The sequence below is a fragment of the Gavia stellata genome, chromosome 2 (assembly GCF_030936135.1).
Source record: "Gavia stellata isolate bGavSte3 chromosome 2, bGavSte3.hap2, whole genome shotgun sequence".
NCBI classification, from domain to species: Eukaryota; Metazoa; Chordata; class Aves; order Gaviiformes; family Gaviidae; genus Gavia; species Gavia stellata.
Window position 1 is genome coordinate 73,757,313 of NC_082595.1, and position 24,800 is coordinate 73,782,112.

At 40.1% G+C, this 24,800-nt stretch overlaps 1 non-coding gene across 1 annotated transcript; it reads left to right on the plus strand.

The window, feature by feature from the left end:
• Positions 1-1,590: 1,590 nt before the first annotated feature.
• On the plus strand, positions 1,591-1,673 carry TRNAL-CAG (transfer RNA leucine (anticodon CAG)). Its single transcript has one exon. It is a non-coding gene; the product is annotated as a tRNA-Leu (tRNA).
• Positions 1,674-24,800: the final 23,127 nt, after the last annotated feature.

A 24,800-nucleotide genomic window follows, 5' to 3' on the forward strand; every position in this document is an offset into this window, starting at 1 on the left:
AGGCAAAATTCTCTATCAGTCAGACCTTGCACAAGCAAATGAAGGAGGCAAGGCCAAGTATTTGTATGACACATGCAATGACTGTCACAGCTTCTTGGAGGACTGCTGGTGGGTGACTACATGACAGCCATGAACAAAAAAGTTCCTTTCTGAATGCAGTGCATGCATATGTGTGTATTAGTGACTGTAAGCAAGGACAGGGAGATTTCTGGACTGCTTCAAAAGCTTAGAGAAAACTTTAATGATACGTATTGCTTTGTGCCAGATAACCTTTGAAAAATTCTGTTAATAGCAGAGATAGTACATGGCTTAGAAGTGATAATGTTTCTGCAATACATTTCCCTTTTTCTTTCTCACTTTCAGGAATACGCAGTGAAATAAAACTCCTGCACCTTCAAATTAATGAAAAAAATATCCTGGATTGAAATATAAGGAGATTTTTTTCCTGGCTTTCTTGGGGTCATACATTTTTATGAGGCAGAAGATCTCATAAGCTTGCTAGTGCACCAGATGTGGGAGTTTGCTTCTGATTCAGAACAAAATCGTTGGGTAGAATCCAGATCCTAGGTTGGGAAATGGCAGGGTTTGCTTCTCTGACAGTTTTGAGTGGTTTCAATATGCTACCTCTAGTTGTATGGAGGCTGGCTTAGGCACTGACATCTCTGACAGCGCAGAATGGAAAACAATGAACTAATACTTTCCTACTTTTTTTTTTTTTTTTTTTTAATGATGAGCTCATCTGCTCTTACCAGTCAGCTAATTTGCTTCACACAGGATGAGACCAGCAGTTCCATTCTCAGGCATTTATTCCTGCAAGACTGGCATCTCTAACTCACAAGCTATTTAGCCTTCATATTATAATGAGTCACTGTTGCTACCAGGGAAGACATCAATGAAGAATTTACTTCTTGGTTTCCATGGAGTGATTATGATGGCTTGTACATTTGTTTTATTCAGGTAGCTTCTGCATGCATTATACAGCTTTGGGATCTCCAGTCATTCTCTCGTCCCTGTTATCAGAAATGGCATTTCTTTGGCAAACATTTGCTAGATATTTTTAAGGGCTGTTTAATTTGGGCTGTATCATCTTTCCATTTATTATTTGTACATGACTCCTAGGTTCTGTTATTTCAGCTCAATATAGGCCAGTTATAAAACACATCTAAACATGGGTACTTGCAGTACAGCTATTCCCACTCAAACACGTATGACATGTTTAGCAGATAAAGCTGAGAAATAACTTTCACAGAATCAGAGAATCACTAAGGTTGGAAAAGACCTGTAATATCATCAAGTCCAACCATCAACCCAACACCACCATGCCCACTAAACCATGTCCCACAATGCCTCGTCCACACGTTCCTTGAACACCTCCAGGGATGGTGACTCCACCACCTCCCTGGGCAGCCTGTTCCAGTGCTTCACCAGTCTCTCAGTAAAGAACTTTTTCCTAATATCCAGCCTGAACCTCCCCTGGCACAACTTGAGGCCCTTTCCTCTTGTCCTGTCACTAGTCACTTGGGAGAAGAGACCAACACCCACCTCTCTGCAACCCCCTTTCACGTAGTTGTACAAAACAGCATCATAGGTGTCAGGATGGCCGAGCGGTCTAAGGCGCTGCGTTCAGGTCGCAGTCTCCCCTGGAGGCGTGGGTTCGAATCCCACTTCTGACAACTGGTAACTTTATGACAGGTGAAAAATTCCTGAAGTTTTCTCATCAGAATTCAGCACTATGCAGAACACACGAGCACAAGAGCGAATTGTACAAAATAAGCGGTGAGAAGGTCAAAATTAAATGTGTCTTCCTTTAGCTTACAAGAATTATTTAGTCTGCAGAAGAGGAGTCTGAGGGGAGACCTCATCACTCTCTACAATTACCTGATTCTGTGAATTGCACAGAGTAAAACACAAAGCCTTTTGTAAGCATATTCATTGCTTGACACATGAACTACAAGTTTTGCCCCAATACGACCCATTTACAGTACTGCTTTCTTGAATTGTAGGTCATATTTCCTTGTGAACACGGTGGGTGAAGCTGTATCCCAAACTCACCATCCCATTAAGTTCCTATAAAGCAGCAGTCTTGACCATGAAAAGCAAAACAAAATCCTTCCTGAGTTTTTCTTGCAGGGTCATTTTAAATCACCTGCACTGAATAATTGTGCTCCATTTTAGTTTGTATGGTGCAGGTATTGCACATTGCATTCACTTTCTCAGTAGTGGCAGCCAAATATACTTTCCTGTTCATTATCATGGAAAAAATGCTACTACCATGGATATTAATCATGTCTCTGAACATTATATTTCAAATTGTTTTGTCCTCTCTTATACAATGGCAGAAGAGATTATTTGTCTAACTGTCCATTTATCATTCCCATTTTCCATTTTCTTTAACTAGGACACATACTAGCTTATGCTGAGCATGTTGTTTGTTTTACACTTCCACTCACACTGCCAAAATTTTATCTGCTTTTATAGAGTTCAAAGGTAGATTTTCTTGGCGCTGTGGAAAATTGAACCTAAAAGGTAACAAAGGCTTTTTCTCTCAGCATCCCCAAGCAATGGGGATTACCCCAAGCAATATGTGTTTTTGCCTTCAACCAAAACAAAACTACAAACAGGAGGGAACTTCTTGTGGATAAACCACAAATAATCTTCCTGCCACAGCAAGAAGTAAAACAACTGAAGCAGCACTTGTTTATGGGGCAGAACCTGTTTCAGCTACACCTTGGGGCTTTGGCAGGCTGAGAGTTACACAGAGCAACTTGCCTATCTCCGCAGCAAGCTGTGGCCATTTTGAAGCAAGGCCAAGTTATTTTCTGCAAATGGGCAAAACTACTGGGATCAGTAAGGTATAGTATGCAGAAAATAGAGGTTCTCAGGTTCGTGAACCATGTCAAGTTGGTCTAATGTTTTTCCTATGTACATTTTTTATAAGAAAATTAATCCCATCTGTTTCATTAGAAATGTCTTTTCTTGGCCTTGGAAACAAACAAATTTAAGAATGCTTGCTTTTAAATGAATCTTTAATTTTGGTTTTGAAACATGCTTAATTGTCTGAAAGTCTTGTCTTTGTTTCTACTTAATTTTCCTCCTTTTTCCACTAGTATGATGGGGTTTAATTTTTACAGGAAATTCTTCCTTTCACATCTAACTTTTTATTAATTTGCATTTTTACTCAAATTTACTTTTAATATTCTGGTTTTCTTTATTTTTTAATTTTAATATGAATGTGTTTGGGAAAGAGATCCAACAGAAGAGGAGCAAAGAAGTGTGTTTCTTTTTAAATATGGGGAGTATTGTTTTCCTAAAACTTCTTTTAACTTTTCTTACATGTACCAGCAGTAAAAAGGAGCAAAAATAAGGATTTAAAATATGAAGATACCTGAACTCCAGAGTGTTCTGATATTTCATTAAAAAAATCCAGATGAATATTTCATGGTCATTAATTTCCCATTTTTTAAACAAATTTATCCAAAAAATTATCTATAATGCAACAGTTAGTGTACAGCTAAACCAGTGTTCATGTTTTTATGCTAAAGCATTAGCCAATTAAAAAATGTTCTGTACCTTTTCAGATACTGCTCAAAGACTATTCTGAGACTATTTAAAGGCTACTCTGAGATTAAAAATTTGGTTCTTCCCCATGTCTGCTTGAAGAAATTAATGTACGTCTTTGCCACGCAATGAAGTAAAAAAAAGCAGATGCTACTCTTTTATCTGGTGCTCCATTTGCTGACCACTAGAAACAGTGCTAGAAGGAGAATGCTCTCCTGTGCTTCAATGCGCTAACGATAGTGCAGTGTTATCTCAAAGGCTGCCTCTCAACCTCTACCCTGTCACATTAGCCAAGATCAGCTACGCAGCACTCACTGTCAGTTCTTGAGGTTAAACACTCTACAACTGGTGAAAGGGCTTTCTCAGTTAGGGGCCACAACTGTGAACTTTCTCATGAGCAGAGAGACTTTTACGACCAACCTGCCCCTCCTATCATCTGGACCAAAACTTTCTGTAACCTGGCTGGTGCTGAGAGAACCTGCCCAATGCAGCTGACGACAGCCATCAGCAAAACTGATTTGACTTCTCCATGCCTTTCATTGACTTATGGTAGATTTAAGCTAAGCTGTATTGTAACTTTTTTAATAAGCACTTCAGGCCAGATTCAGGGAAAGATTTAAGTGCCAACTGGACAGGAACTTAGGAAAGGCATTTCAGTTGAAGAGAAAACTCTCCAACCCACCTGCCCAAATTGTTTACAGGAAAACCAAAGTTTTAAATGTCCTGGCCCTCTTATTTCCAAGGGCAATGTGTTTCACTCAGGGACCTAATTCTCCTGCATTCAGCAGAAAGCCACTATAGGTGCCCAGCTCAGCACTATGAATCCTACTCTTAGCACCAGATCCCACAGTGCATGAACCTGTGTTTTCTCTCTGCCCCTCTCAGGATAAAATTTCTGTGGCTGTTCTCCAGTGTGCTTGCAGTTTGTAGGCTGCAAAGTCATGGTAATGGGTGTTAGGAAAGTTACAGTGTGCTCAGATTCAAACTAAGATTTGCTTGGTCATAAAGTTGTTATCTTGCACAGAAATGATACAAGGGGTGATGTTGTGAGTGGGGATTAGCTAGATGTAGGGATGCTTTTGCTAGCATCCCTCCTCACAAGAAATTTTCACTTGGACTTAGGTTGATTCAGACTTCATGTCTTTCTCTCTCAGAAGTAACAGTAATGTAAGCATTTAAGGCAGACTTCTGACGCTGAAGCAGGACAAAATAGCTTCATAAGGGCTGGAAGCTTTTCCTTGGATGTTTTGAACAATGGCTCAAATAAATAGTATTCGTGTTTTTATTGACTGAATGTTAAGCTTTAATTTTTGGTAGTTCTTAATTTCTGAGAGCTTGATTTCTCTACCCAAAAGGGAGATGAAAATTTGCTCTGTAAAAGGTGGCATAGCAGCAGTTTGATGGCTGCCCTTTCTTAAAGCTGGGCCACAGGATAAAAAAATACTTGTGCTTCCCCCTCCTTGTACTGTTCCTCCTCTCCCTCCTCACAAACACACATCCAGCCAAACACTTAATAAATTCTGCTCTGTAAGATAGAAAGGTTGTTTCTCACAGTAGCAAACACTCTGTTGACAAAATGATGTTGTCAGTGATATTTGCAGAACCATTTTACTTGAATTGCATCAGTTTGATGCAAGATATTGCTCTCTTCATTTTGCCAGCAGTACAGCACTGAAAGGAAGAAAAAGCAGTAGAAAATGTGCCCTCTGGGGAAAAAAATGAATAAGAAGGTGCCACTTTTATAAAGTCACCTTTGCAGGCAAAATTATACTTCAGTATTGCTTTAAAGCCAGTTATATTTCCCTGAAGGCCAAAAAGAAATGTGCGCGATAGTTAAATATTGCAAGACCAAGGATTTTTCAGCTAGTGAAATAGAAAAGGCTCTGCTACTAGGCTGCAGCTCAACTCAACCCATCTCCCATCAATTTCTCTTCCCAATAAAAATATTTTAATGTTGCCAAGCTGTAGCTGTTTAGACCTTTTCCATAAGCCAGAGAGTTTGAGATGCCTTATTATTGCTGGCAATTTTAGCACTTCCTTCCTTCTGCTGTAATAGCAGAGTCTGTGAGTTTCCTCATTAAGAGAGGAGTGCCAGATACTGACAGAGTGCAGAACTCAGCCCCGGGCTTCCCAGGCTTGTCCCCTCATTACTGAAGCAGAATGGAAGTTGTGAATTCACAAAGATTTACTTGAATAGTGCTAATGCATTTTAAGTGATAAACTTTACAAAGTCCAATGATTCTCACTCAATGCACTGGAAATAAAGGAGCATAGTGCAGTGTTAATAGGCTCAATTTCTAGATGTAAAAATGTCCCACTTTCCTCTTAAAGCAGTTGCAATCAGATTTTCTCCTTGCAAACAGGAAAGAAAAGATTCCTTCTCTTATGCCACCTCACATATCACGCCTGATGCCATAAACGACTTCCCCTTCTGCCTGTTGGGGCTTAGCCTTAAATGGGTTGATTAATATGTAGTCAAATGTAACAGAAACGTCCCTCCCTTCGCATTAAAGGCTCACCTTGATTCTCTCTGCTTTATAGTCTTAAAGAAGGAGGCTGTAGCTGACTATAAGGGCTTGTCTTTACAGAGCTCCTTCTAAGTTTTGGTCGTCCACCAAACAATTGAATTTGAGAACAAAAGTCATTCATCTATGTCTTTATGAAACCTATGACCTAAAGCTCCTCCACTTAAAGGATATAGTCTATATATGCCCATAATTTCTTCTCACTTACAATTTGAAACCTGCCTCATCACACACTCATATCATGTGTTAGCGCTGCAACTGATTCAGAGCAACTGTATTACCTGGATGCACTGCACACTGCAAAGGCCAACAGAAAAAGCCTTCAAGCAATGAGGTGACTGTTGCTTTACAGATGATGGGATGCCAGAAGATTAATTTACCTAGTATTTTTGTGTAAGGTTTTCAGGCAGACCTAACACCCTGGGTACTGCTAGTGAAGAACGGTGGTGTGACAAAATGTGAATCCAACAGAATCTACCTCCTGGTTTGAAACTGAAACCTCTTAGAAAAAAAGAACAGCGAATAGTAGATCGATATGCATCATGTATTCACAGGTATCTTATTAGTATAAAATGTGTCAGCAGTTTGCCCACAATATATATTAAAAATAATATAAATAATATATTATGTGGTAAATAATAAGTGACTACTTCCCTTGGTAACTTTTTTTTTTCTTTTTTAAGTGACTAACACCATCTAAAACATTCCTTATATTTAGTTTGCATACCTACCACGTTCCTTTCCTCAGAACGGTGCTATAAAGGAAAGCTGAGAGACCTAAATCTGTAAAGCCATAAGCAAGAGGCTCCACAGGCGGGTATGTTCCTTTAACCAGAAGGGTTAAGTAACATTTCTGGTGGTGGAGGATATTTACTGATGGATAGTGGAGTGTGATGGTTTAATTAAGTTCCATGGGACCCATCAGACACAATTCTATTTTTTTCCAACTATGAAATATATAATTGGTTTAGCTGAGAGGTTTTCTCTTAGAAACCACTCCTCCTTATTCATCCCCTGATCTGGAAAATGAAGTTGACCTGCTTGTAGTAACAGTATGAAAAGAACATTTATTTACTATCTACTGTAGAAGTAGATTATTTGATTATTTTTCCACAGATGAGCAAGTTTTTGGAGAGGTTGTAATTCATCATCTGACTGAAGAGGGGATCCTTTACATGTCACAAGCAGCTTGATCAGACCCTTACAGCCTGTGGCTGAATATGAAAAATGTTCTGCATTTGTCCTACCAGACCACCAGCAGTGTTATGTTCAGAGCAGGCAGAAGAAAATGCATGATGCCTTCCTGAGCAACATCTCCATTCTTCCCTGTGCAAACAGGACAGTTAAAGACTTCTAATGACTCAAATCAGATTGGGAACAGTGTTTCTAAATTTCAACAGAGGATTTTATTGTCCAGTCTTGATCCATACTTTAAAACAGACAGTAAATAAAAGACAGGAAGATCATGGCAAGCTCCTTCATGTAGGTGACGTATACTTACGTTCTACCTACAAGTAGTGAGGGGCAAGGTGATATATGAAGTAGTCACTGAGTCTTATTTTCTGTTTTCAATTTAGAAGGTTTTTCTGCAGATCTGAATGTACAGTCCCCTGCTCAAATGGACTGGATCAGAGAAGAAAAAGGAATTGTCACTGCCAGACTTGTGACTTGATTTGTAATACTTTAAAAAGAGCAATCCATTATAGACTAGAGTCATCAGAAGGAGCTGAAAGAATTATCTGCTGGTTGAGGGTTTTCTTTTTTTCTTTTTTTAATGGACGGTGTTTGGTACGAGATTGTTAAGCATTTTTAGATGAACACTGGACAGCAGAATCTGAGTGACTCAGGCTGCCACCGTGCTTCATCCATCTCCTCGTTTACACCAGCAAATACCACTGCCCTCCCATCTCACAGAATAAAAGGGAAGCATGCAGATTCCTGCGTTATTTACACAGAGAAGTCAGAGGTGTGACGAGACCTTGGAACTGGCGTCTTGCCAGGGGAATGCTCTTCCTGATGACCTAGAAGGAATGGCTCCACAGTACCCTTATCTCTCTCACTTCAGAAATAAAAGGGCCAAATTAGAGGGTAACAAAGTAGCCCTGGAACTTGTAGGGTGGTGTAAGTGGCAGTAGTGAGTAGAGCATACTGACTTGGCCTTCAGTAGCTATGGGATTCTTGTCTTTTCTAATATTTTATACTAATGGAAGTCAATGTAGTCTAAGCAAAATGGAGCTTCCCTCCAGCAGAAGGTATCTGCTTCTACCTGTACTGAATTTGGACCCATTAGTTACATAAAAGTAGGTTTTAAATAGCGTTAAGCCTCCTCTAACACCTAGAATAATTTTGGAGATTTTTTCACATTCCTCTTTTAGTTCCTTCTTTTCACCTCTGCAGCATGGGTAGATTTGCCATGAAATTTCAGGATGATACATTTAGCACATTTGCAAATTAACTATTTGGTGAACGTTACCCTATTTTTCCAATTATAACCCTTTTATGACTTTAATATACATCAGGCACTATCATTGACTCATTCATAATTCAGGTCACAATCATCAGGAAAAATGGAAGCTACTTATTTAAGGCTTAGATTGGATCCTTAGTATCTTCCATCTTGTGGGAGATGATGGTCAAAAAATACGAAGTTGAAAGAGTATTTGTCTGACTGATTCACAAAGCAGGAAGCTTTTCAGCTTAATAATACACAAATGCTCAGCCAATGAAGCCAAGCAATACCTTTAAAGACTTAAGCATCTGTTATGTACAATATAAGAGCTGTATTACAATACCTATGTAATATATGTATATACGATACCCACAATGCCTTGTTGACAATGAAGACGGGGGTCCTTCACTGTCATTCTGCTCTTATTGAGCAATACTTTATTTTAGAGAAAAGCCAGCTGCAAACAGTGAGACCATTTGTGACGTATCTACTATTTTGAGTGAGGGTGGCAGAATCTAGTCCGGAAGGAGGGAGTGCATTACAAGATTACCAAGAAAAAAAGGCTAAATATTATGTAAAGACAAAATTTTCTATGTTAGCTATAAAGAAACTGTACTTTCTCACAGCCTCTTATTTAATTTCAGTAAAAGGAGGCAGGGATAACCTGATTCTATTTATCTTAATTTCATTTTTAATATGTTGCCTTAAACTTCCATTAAATCCAGAGGCGATAAACTTAGTTCCTAAAGCTATAAATTACCATAGCAAGAGCCCTTTATCGTTTGAAGTTATAGTTTACATCTTAACTAATTTAAAAGAATTTCAGATGTAAATAGGGATTTATAATCCAAGCACAGAGTGTGAGATGCCATTCCCAGCCAAAACTTGCAGCATTTGTTAGTAACGGCACAGCCGAGTGGACAGAGTGGTGTAAAATATCTTTGCTCTGTTTTACTAATTACTACATGGCTGCCAAAGATACAAGCGGAGAGATAGGACTTCAAGGGATGTGCTGGTGTTAGACTGCAGAGTCTCTTTCTGAAATTAGTGAACATGAAAGGAATGTGTTGTGAGCTCCTATCTACTGTTTATCTATGAGGGCCCGGCAGATAGTGAGCTTGACAGTGAAATTCTAGCCCTGAAACTGATGAAATGCCAAAGTTTCCTTAGTCCCTGGGACCGCTCGGTGTATCTTTTCTTGCTTCATAAGGGAGTGACTGGTATTTGAACACTGATAACAGCAATCTTTCTGGTGGTGCCGAGCTAGAAAAGACATTCCACAAAAATAAACAGCAGAACAACTACAGTTTCTTTTTTTTTTCCCCTGTGAGTGGCAACCCATATGGGAGTCAAAAAATACATCAGTTTATGAAGCAGGACAATGAATGCAATGCAGCTCTAAACATCCATTGCAGGACAAGCAAATTTCATTCACCTTGATATGTGTGAAGCTAGAGGTGAGCACAGCAAAGGATGGGAGGAAATGTGTTGTAAAAACTTGCTATAAACTTTCTAAAGCCCATGAAATGAGGTTTTTTATATGTAATTTCGCACAGTTGTGTTTATGGAAAGTTTATGACAATCATACTTAAGCCCTTGTCATAGTTAAAAACAGACTCCAAGTAGCAAAATAAATTATATTCTTTGCTATATGTAAGAAGTACTACAATTCAGGTATCTTTGCTGCTCTTTCTCTTTCATAGTTCCTGCTGGGAACTACGTTTCCATGATTATTAGCTGTTTTCCGTGCCCCCCCCCCCCCCCCCCCCAGCATTATCTTAGGAGAAATATAAAAGTAGCAGTAGTTACTTTAAATTATGAAAAAATAATACAGAAGAACAAATAAATATTAAAAATTATTCATCTCCAATCATGTGCAAGCAGGTAAGTAAGTAATGTTTAACTTTTGAGATACATTTTCTCTGAAATATTTCCATTTCTGACAAAATGCAGTTTGTTCTACTAGTAAACAAGTTTTCAAGTGTTTTACCTTGGGCACATCAACCTATGCCCTTGGCATTACATGCAGACCATGAACAGTTGGAGAGAAGCTCTAATAAGAATGCTCTGTTACCAAGTCAACTTTAAGGCTATGAGATCCCAAGCCCTGAAGGTCTGGTGAGGCCCATGTCCTCAGACTGATATGGCTTTCAGCTGCAAACCCAACTCCTCACCTCCACAACGAAGCAAAGGCACTCTGGGAAGTTGCCATCATCTCCCTCCCGATCTACTCCTCCAATTTCCCTGGGTACTCAGCTTCTGTCTCTAGCTCTCAGGCATATTGAAAACCATTCGATGTATCTCAGAGGGTCACTCTTGATCACCCATCTTCTAGCTGAGGAGGCACAATCTGTGGCCTAGGGCTTACAACACCTTTTTCATGCACACAGGTACAAATAGGCCATCTAGTCCACTTTGCCAAACTGAATGCTGATAAACGCACCTCAGAAAAATACTTGTTCTAGCTGAAAAAACTGTCATCACAGATAACATGAAATATCTATAGACATTGTAAAGATTGTCTAGATCAAGAATACACATAGCACTAGACCCAGCAGTTCTGTGCCTTGATGTTTTAATGGAAATAAATGTAAAGGATGACAGTAATGGCAAATATAGGCATAGGTTATCTGAAAATGCTTGGGTCAGGTACATGAGAACTTACATGCTCATTTTTAACACCATTTATTTATTCAAAAATGGTCCTGGAAAGTTCTTCCAGCTTGCTTTTATAGCAATACATGTCTAATACTAAAACATTTAGTAAACATATGTTTACTTGAAATTTTAAACATTGGTAGGTGTTTCAACTTTTAACTATCTAATGTTGTCCATGCCCATACCTTGGTAAATTAAACAAACAAATGCATTTCCATAGTAGAAGTAGAATTACCATAAAAGAAATATTTTAATGTTGTTTAGTTAACTGTAAAATCAGGTATATGAAGTATTATTTTATTGCAGACCAGACTAGTATCTGACTTTATTGAGCAGTGACTGGAAGATATTGTACTTTGTCAATCTTTTCAATATCCTTTCCTGGGATGGGATACATTCTAACTCTTCCAATATGTGTCTCAATTTTAAAAGTGTTTCAACACTATTCCTACAGCAAATGATCAATGGAATTAGATAGGTGCCTTTGGAAGCCTACTGCAGGTCTTCCCATTCACCTAATTTTATAGTACTTGTAGCTTTTTGGGGGATGTGACTCTAATCAAGTCAACTTTAATTTTAAAATCAGAATGATTAAGTGAAGCACTTCAGCCTTAGCAAAGCAAAGGATGTAATTCCCTGCTGACTATATTCACTTAATGGTCCCTCTAGTAATAAAGCTATTGTTTTTTGAACAAAATCAAAATGAAACGTGTTTAAACTTGTTAAATCTTTTTTTACTAAATACTATTCTGGGCAATGACAGTGCACACCATCATGAAGGAAAAATATTTCTTTTGGCTGAATATATCCAGACTCAAGCCAATTTTATCTAGTGTAAAAATCCTTTTCCATACTAACTTCATAGCACAGTAGGTCTTTAGTTTAAGTGGAATTACATGAGTGTGAAAATGATTTGGAGAAAGAAGAAAGAAATGTTATTAAGGTATGCAGACACACATACATACATCTAATTAGAGTTATACATACAGTAATGTATGTGTACATATATAATATATATATACCCATACATGCGTCTATGCACATACTTATTTTTTGTTGTTACAGCTGGAAAGGTTAACAGAGCCAGACAAATGTATGACCAATGGAATTTTTAGCAGCCAGTGATAATATTTCTTCAGATTATGAAACTTTCTTCAAATGCCTAAAAAATATGAGTTTATCAAAGTTATAAAAACCTTAATGACAGAAGAGCACCTTCAAAAAATAACTGTGCATTCATTGGCAAGCATTTATCACTTTCTGAGTAATGCAAAGCTTATCCGCTGGCAGACTCAACAATGTTTGCTGACAAAAAGCACAGCCTTAAAGCACTTACAATTTTGTTATGAGCCTTCCTCCTCCTCTTAACTGACCTGTAGGCGAAAATAATAGCAATCTCTGACAATATGGGCTGTGATAAATTTAATGCACTGAGGTCTCTTTTACTTTTTATATTTGAAGATGCATTACTAAAGTAAGGTCACAGGGGTTATATTTCTAAAAAAAACATCAATATGTTTATATTCATGAGAAAATTTACTAACATATTCACTTTACAACTTGGGTATATGACAAGCACTTTATTATTAAACTACAAACAGAGCCACAGATAATAAAAATGTTGACCTAAAAGAAAGATCTGTATGAAAATTACTCTTCTTTCAGAAAACAGTATTTATGGTAAAACCAAAATACAAATATTTGAATCTCAGAGCCCTTGACCAAAATGAAGCTTTTCTTCCTGGTGGAACATAGGCGGTTTCTAACACATCTGAGGACAAACCTGTGAGAGATTGATCTTTTCCCCTTCTAAATGTAGTATTTCCTACCCACGCTGGTCAAACAGTAGTATTACTTTAAATTTGTAAGTAAAGAGGTATGTAAATCAGTTTACTGTAGTAAAACCTATTTCTAAAACATAAAGTGCCAGATTCTTCTGAAATGAATCTCCTCTATAGAAAAAAAAAAAGTTTAGTCTGCATTGTTTGATAGTATTTGAATATACCACACCAATTTTAAACATTTCCATGGCAAAAGAGGATTTCAAGAGGACAAAAATTAATCATTTTTGCACAACAGCCACATCCCAAATCATTGTTAATTCCCCTTGCTACTTTTTTCCACTTGTCACCTTTGAACAGATAGTACCAAACCTGCCTATTACTTATACCACTGCTGATTGTGGTCCCTCTTCCCGACAGTTTCTCTCTTGCAACCCAGAAGGCTCATCAATGGTGCAAGTAGTCATGCATATTGTATTTTTAAGTGATGCAATGATAAATTAGACAGCTGAATTGTTTTTGATGTGAGTTGACCTAAGCGGGGACAGCACTTTCCTGCATACCGTTTCCACAGAGGTTACATAGTCAGATTTAGCTTAGTGTTAGTCTGTTACCTAGTAAAAGGGTACGTGTGGTGTGAAAAGTAACTTCTGTTACTTTGCCAGAATTCCAGAATGTTTTCCTTTCAATTCAGAGACCTGTATTTAGTGATATGGCATTAAGATCTGCTAGCTGGGGAGACACGAATGCCTTTCTGAGTCACTACTTCCACCATCAGTGAAGCCAAAGGCCTTCTGAAGAACAACATTTTTTGAAATGCTCACAACTTAGTCCTTCTATTAAGTACAATTGACATAACCTCTATCCCTTTCAGGCCTCTTCAGCAGTAAAAGCAATTCAATACATGAGTCAAGCAGGAGGACTAATTTTCTCCCAGGTTATTCCTTATAGAAAGGTACCTGTCTAGACTGTCATTAAACTGTTGCATGCAAGAGCCTGATCCTGCAAATGCTCACAGGAGTAGGGCAAGCCCATTGCCTTTGCTGTGGCAGCCCCGCAGTCAACAAGTGCTTGTGGTTGTGCATTTTTGATTCAGAATATCTCTAAGATAAAGCAACTGAATAGTAAACTCTCCAGCTATTGAAAAAGTTAGAACGTGTCAAACACAATGGGCAGAAGAGTATTGCTAGAAGGATGAGAGCATTGCTGCAAAGAGGCAGACAAATCTGCCAGCCTCTCTAGTGCTCTTATTAGTTTTCACTTCAGATCTGCAAGCAGTGACTCAGTGAAAATAATCTCTGCTTTGGAAGAGCAAACTGTAGCTTGACCCTGTTCTGTGTGAGGTGAACCACACTCCCAACTTCAGATGCTGCTTTGCACATCTCCAGTCAGAGGAGTACCAGGCAGAAAAAGGGAGAGTGGGGACACGGGTCTGTCCTTACCCACCCCGTAGCTACCTGGCTGCGGTAGGGAGGGAGGACGGAGGTGCTCTGACTCACAGCAGGCAAGGCACCAAGAGTGTAACTGAGCCATAATGTGGCAAAGTGACACTGCCCCTTCAGCACTCCCATATGCTTCTGAGACCTCTTTCTCCTTAAAAAGAAATGAATGCACAAGCAATGCTGTATGAGGCAGGCTCATACAGTAAAGAGAAGATGCTTAGATAGAAGTCCCTCTACAGAGATAGGAGTACTTCTGAGGGTGTTTTGACGCTACCTTAAGATAAAGAGGTAAAGTGCCCTCTGAAGATGCATTTCCCTCTCTCCAGCGTGTCTAGGTGACTGGTCCGGATCATTTGCCTGACTAAAATGACTAAGGTGAGATGAGATGAACCCCACCTTTGCTGTTGAGTCAATCTGGGGTTTTCAGTGTTTGTTCACTGCCTTTATTCTCAGATTGTCATGTAAAAGAATTCCAGGGCATATTTTTGTATTATTTATTTCTTATTGATTCATATGCCGTGGGAGAAAATGACTGAGGTTTATTGCTCCCAGTAGCAGCAGCAGGAGACATTAAAATGATAATATATCCATTTTTTGAGGCAAGGAAAAGCTGTGGACAGCCAGTTATTTAAAATATTTCAAAAGACAATAATTCTCCTAGGGAACCTTGAAATGGCCATGATTACCAGTCATAGATGGGGATTTAAGAAAACTACTATGCAGTTCCCAACCCCTGAGACTGGAAAATTGTTTTCCCTTCCAGATTTGTACTAGTTATTAGAGGAAGATAAGAAAATATGAAGCAAAGCAAACATAATGAAATCTCAGGTTGCAAGGAGAAGTAAAAATAAACAGATTCTTTAGAGAAGATGTCAGTTTTTCTCACAGGAAGAATAGTTTGGGATATAAAATACAACCTGAGCACTAGGGGAACTGGTGTAACATTTCCTGGTCTGGGAGAGACTTTCTGATTGACCCTGGAGAAGTTCATTGCATACAGTTGGCCACTGGCATAACCTTTGGCATTTTATCAAAAAACAAAGTTTTTCAGTCTAGCTGATTCTTGGATAATTTAATAATTTATTAAAAAAAAAAATTAGTTAATTAACATCAAGGTTGCTCTCAACTGTTTTTAGCTTGTTGATTTTCAAGCCACTTTCATCATTATTATTCTTAAGGGATAAAATTCACAATTTTTACTTTTTTAAGTATTATCTTTGGGAGAGGGTAGTGATTTTTGCTTTCTGCTTATTTCCTCCATTATCTTAAATAATATAGATTAAAGCTATAAGGTGAGGGAGACATATGCATGTGCAAATACCATGGAAGTCAACAGGAGTCCTTTTGTGTGCGAAAAGTTAAATGAGCATGTGTGTTTGCAAAGACCAATGCTTTACCAGCACACGTTTGTCAAAATTCCTTGTAGCAAAGTGAAGGTACTGCAGAAGTGCAAGATTCCTGTCAGCAGACCTTCACAACATACCTTGCAAATTAAGAAAACAGCATTGCACTTTCAGCGTCGAGCGTTTTTTCCTTGAAGCTGGTAGCAAACAGAACCCGTTGCTATTTGGCTTTGCTCGTTAAAAAGGAAAGTATCTAGTGTCATCAGTATTTACTGTTGGCCATTGAATAACACACCACCATGAAAACTAAGCACCTGGCCACCTTCACTCACATTAGATGAGACATGTTCCCCTGAGTCATGCTCTAGGGATCGGTTAGTGTTTGCTTGGGCAGCCGTTCCCAAAATGGCAAGATCTTTCTGCTGACCTTTTAACTGACTTGAAATATTTTTTCTTCCACATGGCTCCCGGCTTAAATTGTTTGTTTGATCAGTTCTCTCATGCTTTAACCTTCAGGATTATTTTACCTCACTATATACATATCATAAAGCTTTTGGCTGCCAGTAATATATTAATATTGGAGAACAGATTCAGAGGGTTTTACCTCTTTTCCCCAAATTCCCTGCCCCTGCTCTGTTTTCCCCTACTCCTTGACCCTAGACAGTAGCTTAATACTAGAGAGGGTGGTATATCAGGTGTATGCTCATCCTTGTCCACAGCTCTCCTCTTCCTCAGGCCATAGGACCTCCAGTCAGATGAGGACTCCATCAGTCCCTTCTAAACCTATGCATATTGAATACTAGGGGCAAGAGCAAGGACACTGAAACAGTTCATCCCCTTTGTAATAGTTTGCATTTCTTTCTTCACCTTCTCCTTACCTGTTTAGATTGCAAACTCTGTGGTTTTGTCTGCTGTAAATCACCTAATGCATTCATTGTGTCAGTAGGGAATAAATAAAACCATTGCATTTATAATGAAAAGGAGTGCTGAATAACTTTCTGGACATTTTGACAAAGCAGAAATACATGATTTCCAACACCCTATGGGCTTCACTGAAGTTGCAGAATACGTGTTTTGGTTTTGTGGCTTTCATATCTAGGGGAAGAATAAGCATGGAAGAGGCATGGCATTTCCATTGGCACCTCATGTCAGAGCTAATGAGTCCTCAGAAGCAGTAACTCTCTTAATCTTGGAAGAAAAATACTTAGTTATGGTAACTATGTTGTGGGTGTTGTCTCATTTAGGCTCAGATATCTTGCATACTCTTGATGACAGGTATGAGTTGAAGTTCATTTCATCAGCAAGAGGTCAGCGATCACTATCCAATGGGCTGTTATCCGTTAGCCTCATTGTGTCACTCTCAACTCCTTGTTGTCCCAGTCTTGTCAATAGTGATAGCCTGGGCTGGTTATCTGCCTGCTTTTCTAACAGCAGGTCTTCACTATTCTGCATTACCCTTGGATTTTCTCCTAAAACTGAGTCAGAGGACACTTGTCCTGTCTTCTTGGTAGCATTCCTTCAGGAAACCTCCAAGGAATTCATCAGCTAAAGATCACCCAAACTTCTGTGTAATTAATAATCATTTACAGAGAGGTAAATGAATGGGCAAAATCCTGTTTCTATTGAAATCAGTGGAAAAAGCCCACAGTTTCATGTCACCTGTTGGAGAGGAGATAGATAGACAGTCAATTCACCGTTACTAACCATGTGAATGCCCCAGCTCCCTGGACAGCCCAGGTCTCCAGAGCATGATGGGGAGCATGGTGCAGAGACAAGGGCAGTGCAGCCTCGCGTGCCTCCTCACAGAGTCAGTGCTGCTGAGCCCCTGCAGTCCCTGCCTTCCCATGGCCATCTCCACTGCTCCCCGAGAACTGACCAGTGGAGGTGCAGCAGCAAAATAGGCCTTGAGCATCTCTGGGTCCACCTGCCCCCCCATCACTTGTTTCCATCTAAGGTGAGATGCTTTGCAGGGTAAGCGACATACCTCCTGTGCGGGTGGCCAAGCAACAGGGCTGGGGTCCCAGTGAGCGGCCTTTTGTTGTGTGGCTTCTTCTGTCCCTGCTCAGCATCCTGGAGGGTACTCTGCAGCCCAAGGACAGGGTCCTGGAGATAGTATCACAGATACAGCTCCTCCTTGAGAAAACCGTTAGTGTTTACAGCCTCATGGCCTCTTGGTCTTTCCTTAAGTGCTGGCTTTTCATTTCTGGAGGAATGTGTTCACCTCTTTCTCTCTCCCACGGACTTTGACATGGTAAAGATTCCCTGTGCCCCTTGAAAACAGTGAAAATGGACTCCATCCACTTAACTCTCATGGTTTCTGAGTTTATGTAATACTTCATCACCACACTTACAGGACTGAAATTAGCCAGCAGTTATTGTTTGCATTATTACAGGCAGCCCACAGCTAGGGAGTATGTGGTAGCCAAAGTATGCACTTTGCCACCAATCACAGGTGGTGACAATACAGTGTACACTTCACTGCCTGCTGTCATCACTCTCAACAAGACATTTCAGTGGTGTTGAGCTTTGAAATCAGATTTCAAGGCGACAAGAGCCCTCAGGATTGTGGAATTTAAAGTCGGTCTTTATCTTCAAAGCAGCCTGCACAGCTAACGTGCCATATTTTTGTTTATGCTAGTGCTACATCTGTAATCCTTAAGATTTGCCAAACTGATCTCAAGGTAGCCACAGGGGAAGGGAAAAGGAAAGAGAACAGAGAGATTTAATCAGGGCTATATTCCCAATATGTTGTCTATTAAAAACAAGCTTGCCTTCGCTATGTGAGGACGGCAACACGGCAGAGATCTGTCTAGTGCTCTTGTGGCACTGACATGTTGAAAGCCACATCACAGGCACGTCAGTTCCCCCTCTCCACAGGGGAGTGGGTTCTTCCTTCAAATATCCTCTCCTGCTTTTTTCTGTGTTGTTTTTGAAGGCTTTCACCTCTTCTGTTGCTATTTTCAAAGGATGGGAGGAAAGATAAGGTTACAAGGCAGCATGGGCATGGTTACAGTCTGGTCCCTGGTGAATGTGCAATGGGACATGGAAAACCCAGGCAAGGGAAGGGAAGGGAGAAGCCAGGGCCAGGTGGAGAGATGGTTTTGGAATTAATTTTTACTTGCACTCATGAGAATTCATACCCATAACTCAGTCACACAACAATTGTGAAATAAGTGTTTGGGGAGAACCACGAGAAAGAAGTAACTGCCTCAAAGGGCATCCTGGTTCCTTATAGGTGCTCTTGTGAGGTACATTTACATTTGCTTTTACTGTATGGTGCATTACATCCTCCATGGGGGCAACCAGCCCAGTGAGGCCTGGTGATGCTCTGGGGCAGCCCAGGTTTGCAGTGTCAGTATCCTCACTGGCTTGTGCTCTCTCTATCCAGTCTGGATGCCTCTGTCAGATATCTATCTATCTTAGGGAAAACCATAGGCTTAGATACTGAAAGAAGAGTTTGGGGGGAGGAATAATTGAAACTTTGTTTTGAACATCAACATGATATCTTTGCCCAGGGTAAAAAAAAGATGGTAATAAATCAATTAGCTTTTTTTGATGGCATCTTTGATAATCCAATCTGGAATAACTTGGAGTATACTAAGGCATTTTATTAAATTCTGTTCTATCTTTTCTTCAGGCCTTGGTGGAACAGGGCCTCTGACAGACCGTTCTGCCCTCTGTGGTTATAAAGCATCGGTCAGCAAGTATGTCATCAAGAGATTTCACTGCCAGTGAATTTCACCTACACACCATTGAAGCCAGAGGGATTTCTCTACAAGCAGTAGTAATAAAAATTAAACTTTAAAAACAAATGAATGTCTACATTTCATTGGGAAGTTAGCCAGGGGACATACAACAGAAGTGAAGAGCCTGGGCTGTTAGTGATGCAGCAAGACAGAAGAAGGTAGTCAGCAGTTGCCAAAAATTTTACTGGGGAAAATGTGTAAAAATCCCCTTTATCTGAAAGTGGCAAAAAGCCTCAGCACTTTGGCAATGATATTGAACACAGAGCAGCACAGTGTTGTCCTTCACTTATCTCTGCTTCTAATTCAGTCATTTCATTTACTGTGTATTTGTGTACTGTGCATTTTTATGGGGATCCGGAGGATTTAACTGTTACTGGTTTGGCTGCTGCACTTAGTGTCATGCAGCAGCACCTCACACATGGGAATAATTTTAGATATGCTTTTTTTATACAAGTGGATATGGCTTTTCTGTTTGCTTTGTTATAATCTGGTTTAACTCTGAGATACCAAGATAACTGGTGCTCAAGGAAGAAATCAATCTCTCTACTTCCTGCAAGCAGAGGCTGTGCTCTGTGGTGGCCACTGGGGCAACTGGTTTGCCTTCAGGCAGCAGACAACAGCACAGGGTCCGTCTTCAGTCTTCCTCCTTGAGATGCCTTGATGCACCATGAGCTCATTGAATGATTCTCCCTAAAATGAAGAGGGAGAAAGTCCCATGCCAGCAGTATGTCCAGTGACTTTATTATTCAGAGCACATTTAAATGGCTTTGGGTAACACAGAGCTGACTCGCAGTTTCCAGACGCAGCATTTGGCCATACCTTCAGAGCATGATCAGCATCCTCCCGTTTAATGTCAAATTGTATCTTCTTTTCATTTGCCCCTTTGGCTTAGTGAGTGAAGCAACCTCACACCCTGGCAGCAGCTCACCTTTGGTGGCCAGTTCTGTAGTTGTCGCAGCCAGCACTTCCTTGTAAGTGACCCTGGAGTGGAGGGCAAATAGTGATATAAAAACCCGTATGCCAGTTTTAAAAGGTTAGGGAGGCATTTTAACACAGTCTCATGTTTGGCTAGTGATATAAATAGCAGCAGAGTTACGCCAGCACAGAGTGAAAATGAAACTCAGACTTCACCATGCTGATCAGAAAAAAGAGGCCTTTTTCCTTTTCCACATGCGATGCTAACTGGGCCCTGTGTGCAGCCGCCTCTGGCCACTGACAACCCCATCAGTGACCTCCAGCCTCTGGTCCCCCCTTCATTGCCTTCCCACATCCTCTGGTGTCTGCATTTCTGCGGAGAATCTCTCTGCAAAATTCCCTGAACAAATCTGGGATGAGTAGCCTAAGTCCTGCCCTTGGAGAGCTGATGGACCTCAAAAACATGGATCTCAGATTTTTTTAAGGAATGCCAAGGTAAACTTTAAAGTCCTGTGAGTGGATTTGACTCCACTGATTTGGAAGTCAGTGGGAACTCCCTATTGACTTCAATGGACGGAGAATTTTATGCTGTTAATGTTCAGCATCTGCCCGTACCCACAATCTCCTTGGAAAAATGTTGCCCTGAGATAGGAAGTAACATGTGAAACTTCAGGAGAATTGATTTATTTGGGAAGAAACAGAGGAGGAGTTAGAAATTGCAATAATTAATGGAAATGCCACATGACCTTTAATGATAATTTTCCCTCTAGAATTTTATTTCAAGAAGGCAGGTCTCACCTGTGAGAAGCACACAGGGACTGTCTGGTTAAATGGGAAATGGTTAGTAGGAATCCCTGAGCAAAATGCACCAGTACAGATGCTCCCAAAGCTGCTACATCTGCTTCTTTGAAAAACACTTCTTCCACATCCTCTGCTACGGTGCCAATGCGCACTCTTGGGAGATGGATAAAAGCACTCTCCAGATCTTCACATGCCAAAGTGGGAATAATGATTCACTAATTAATCCCGCCTTAACAAAACAACAAAATTACTTGAAGAAAAAAAACAACAGTAAACACTATTAGACTTTTCTGCAACACTAGAGAAAAATGGGAACCATTCTAAAATTAGGTGCGTGTGTGCAGGGGGAACAATATCCTGCAGCATTGCCTGAGATACTCATGAGATGAGCCTTTCTTTAATTGGGATTTGTCTTGTGCATGTAATTTATTAAAGAAAAAAAATGAACTGAACACAAAAATTTGCTTTTTAACAACATGTTTATGTTTATCCCATTTTTAAAAATTGCTCAAGACTTACATTATCAGCAAGAAAATACGACCTTTATAATTCTTCTAGGGTCAATGATGACGATCAGCAAAATGAGTGTTGGTTGCGCAAATTAAGGGCCTGGAGGCACTCTTAACTTACGCAGTCAAGTTTCTCTTCAGACTTCAAAGCATTCTGGAGAGCAGAATACATGCAACAAAACAGTTTGGGTCAATGCTTCCTTTTTTAGTATTCATTTTCTGTCCTTCTTTTACTGGCTGATTTCCAAAGTGTGGGACAACATCTTGGAGCCTAAACACAGACTGCAGAAAACAAGCCATGCAACCATTGCTTGTTTTGGTGCAATAATAATGAATTTTGTCTGGGTAAAGGAAAAGGAGAGTCTACTCATAGCAGCGTTGTACTCTATCCTGCACAGAAGGAAAAAACCAGTCATCTATCTTATTCTAACATATATAATTTATAATATGTTTATGCTTTTTCTTTGCTGACAACTTTAATAAGTAGGTGCCCTAAAATCTTAAATAGAAAAAATACTACGGTTCTGGGCTCAGGTTTAACCCCTTTCCTCCAGCTTTTCTGCAACAGTGTGTTTTAGGAGAAGGGGACTGCTTGGGATACTCCCGTCCATCATGATGTTGTTGATATCCCTACCTGATGACAAAGAAACCACCCACTATTGCAGGACTCTCTGCATCCAAAAATTACTGGCCTGTCCGTCAGTCCAGTGGAGAGGGCTGACAAGACATACTACACTCAAATGTAAAACACATGGCTGCAAACACTTAGTTTCCTGGCAATAATTAAGAATGCTACTTGGCAGGTTGGCAGCCACATAAAACAACTGTTAGTCAGCTTTAAATTTATTACTTTCCCAGCTTATTGAAATGAAACCCATATTATAAACGTATGTATGAAACGAGGCCTCAGATGATGAAACGACATGCACATAAAGTCAAGGCAGAAGTAAATTGTCTCAGGAGAGCTTTAAAAAGTCGCTGTGTCCTAAAGCAAGCAGAGCAAAGTACACCTTCTTGGGTGAGCCACCTGAAAGCTCACCTGCCCCTCCTGGCTGAAAGGCCAAAAGCATCAAAATGCTCGCTAAGTTTGATACAGTAAAACAAAGCGGAGAAAAGCTAATTGCCCTTAAGTTTGCTTTCAACTTTATAATTATCTGGGGAAAGCCTTACACAGGATATATGCACGTAGGCAACCTTATTAGGCCCTTTGCAATTACCTCAAATGAAATAAACCAGTTGCTGGCTGCCTTTCTGCGCTCTCTATGCCATTTTGCCTGGCCAGTATGGCAGCACAGGCCAGCGTAACTGCACTCGCGATCCCTGTGATCATAACCCCTTCCCTTTGCTGATAGGCAAATGTCAGCTCTATCCTCCTGTAGCCTCTGTTTTTTTGCTGGCCCAAACAACTCAAGCTCTTCCCATGCCTCTTCATGAGCCAAGCTCTCCATTCCCCACCTTGTCTTAGAAAAGCCTGATCCAGCTTGACTTTATCTTTGTGAAGTTCTGGGGATGAACACAGGCTGCCGGGGGAGGGGACAGGGGCTTCTCCTGTGCCGTGCGTGAGGCCATGGCTCTCCTGCACCCCAGGACTGCAGCGCATCCCCCAGCCTCAAATGCAGGAGAAGAAACCAAACTTCTCTGGGTATTCGGGCAGTGGATTCAACTGCAGTGCAACATAGTTATGCACATTTTTTTCCTGCTGGAAAACAATGGGGATTTACGATTATCTAGCGCCTTCTTTTAAGAGTCCTGAAACGATTTCAAAATTTAGATCCAAATCCCATAAACACTTTGCCATATGACTGACTTGACTTGCATGAAGCAACACTTGCTGGCTCTTTGAGGTTTCTCGTAAAGGAAAGCTGTACATGTGCTAAAGTGTTTGCAGAATCAGCTCCTTGGAGCTAAATTCTCATTTTGAATAGTTGCACTGCTCTTCCTGCAGCCACTGGCCTCTCGGGGACATTCAGGTTTCCTCTGGGGTGGAAGTGCTTTGGGTGTTTGTGCTGCAGTGAGACGATGCTGCACTGTTTGCTGCTCTGAACTTTTTCTTCTGTCCTGCTGAGAGGATCAGAGCAAATCTGCATGCACTAGGCTGGCTTTCCTGGTGAGTAACTGTTTCCAAGGGATTCATTGAGCTGGTATTACCTTAAGCGTACTGAATCAAAGGTAGTCTAGAATCCAGAAACTACATTAAGAAACTGTCTGATCATCTGTTTGCAAGGTCTTGACAAACTTTTCAATGGAGAATGTTGCGGGTGATTTACCTAGACCATAATGCATGTTCCTAGGAATAGCACCTATAGCTTGTTACAGCCAAGAAGCCATGCAATCAGCATGAATGCTTAGTTAGTTTAGCTACTGGACTGAGATTTTTTTTGCAGTAAATATTTACCAAAAAATCCACACCTATGCTGGAATATAAAAAAACCCTTCATACACTTTTGTAAAAATGAAATGTGTCAAAATACTGCTTTACAGGTTGAAAAACTCAGATTTCAAAAAGAATTATTTAAGTGTCCTTGTCCTGGCATGACCATAAGGTCCATCCTGGATAATGGAAAATCAACAGCTTTATCAAAACCAGTATGCGTCTGTTGAATGTCTTCACATCAGTGAAAAAGAGCATTTCAAAGAGAAGTAGTTCCATGAATCTCCTTGAATGATCATTTCCAAATATGCATCAATTGTTGTCAAAGCAGAAACCAATGAGCAAATCAGCATTTCGGAAACATACAGCAATTGTTTTGTCCCTAACAATTTGTTACTGCTTTTTGTAGCTAATACTCTTACAGTATCCCAGACAGAAGCATTTTCACACAGGTAGTGACTGATTTGAACTTAAGCATTTTGCATCCCATAGGCTGTGAAATATCAAAATAGGTGCCCAAAGCCCAAACCACATTCTTACTGTTGTAAAACATTAGAACATTAAAAAAATGTGTGTTCTCACTGATGATGTGAGCACCTAGATACTGGGTAAGAACAAAAGCTTAAGAAAGTGAGGAAATAGTGTCTCCACGTGAAGAGGACCTATCTCAGCAGTCAGCTATTAGATGGAAAGGAGTAGATG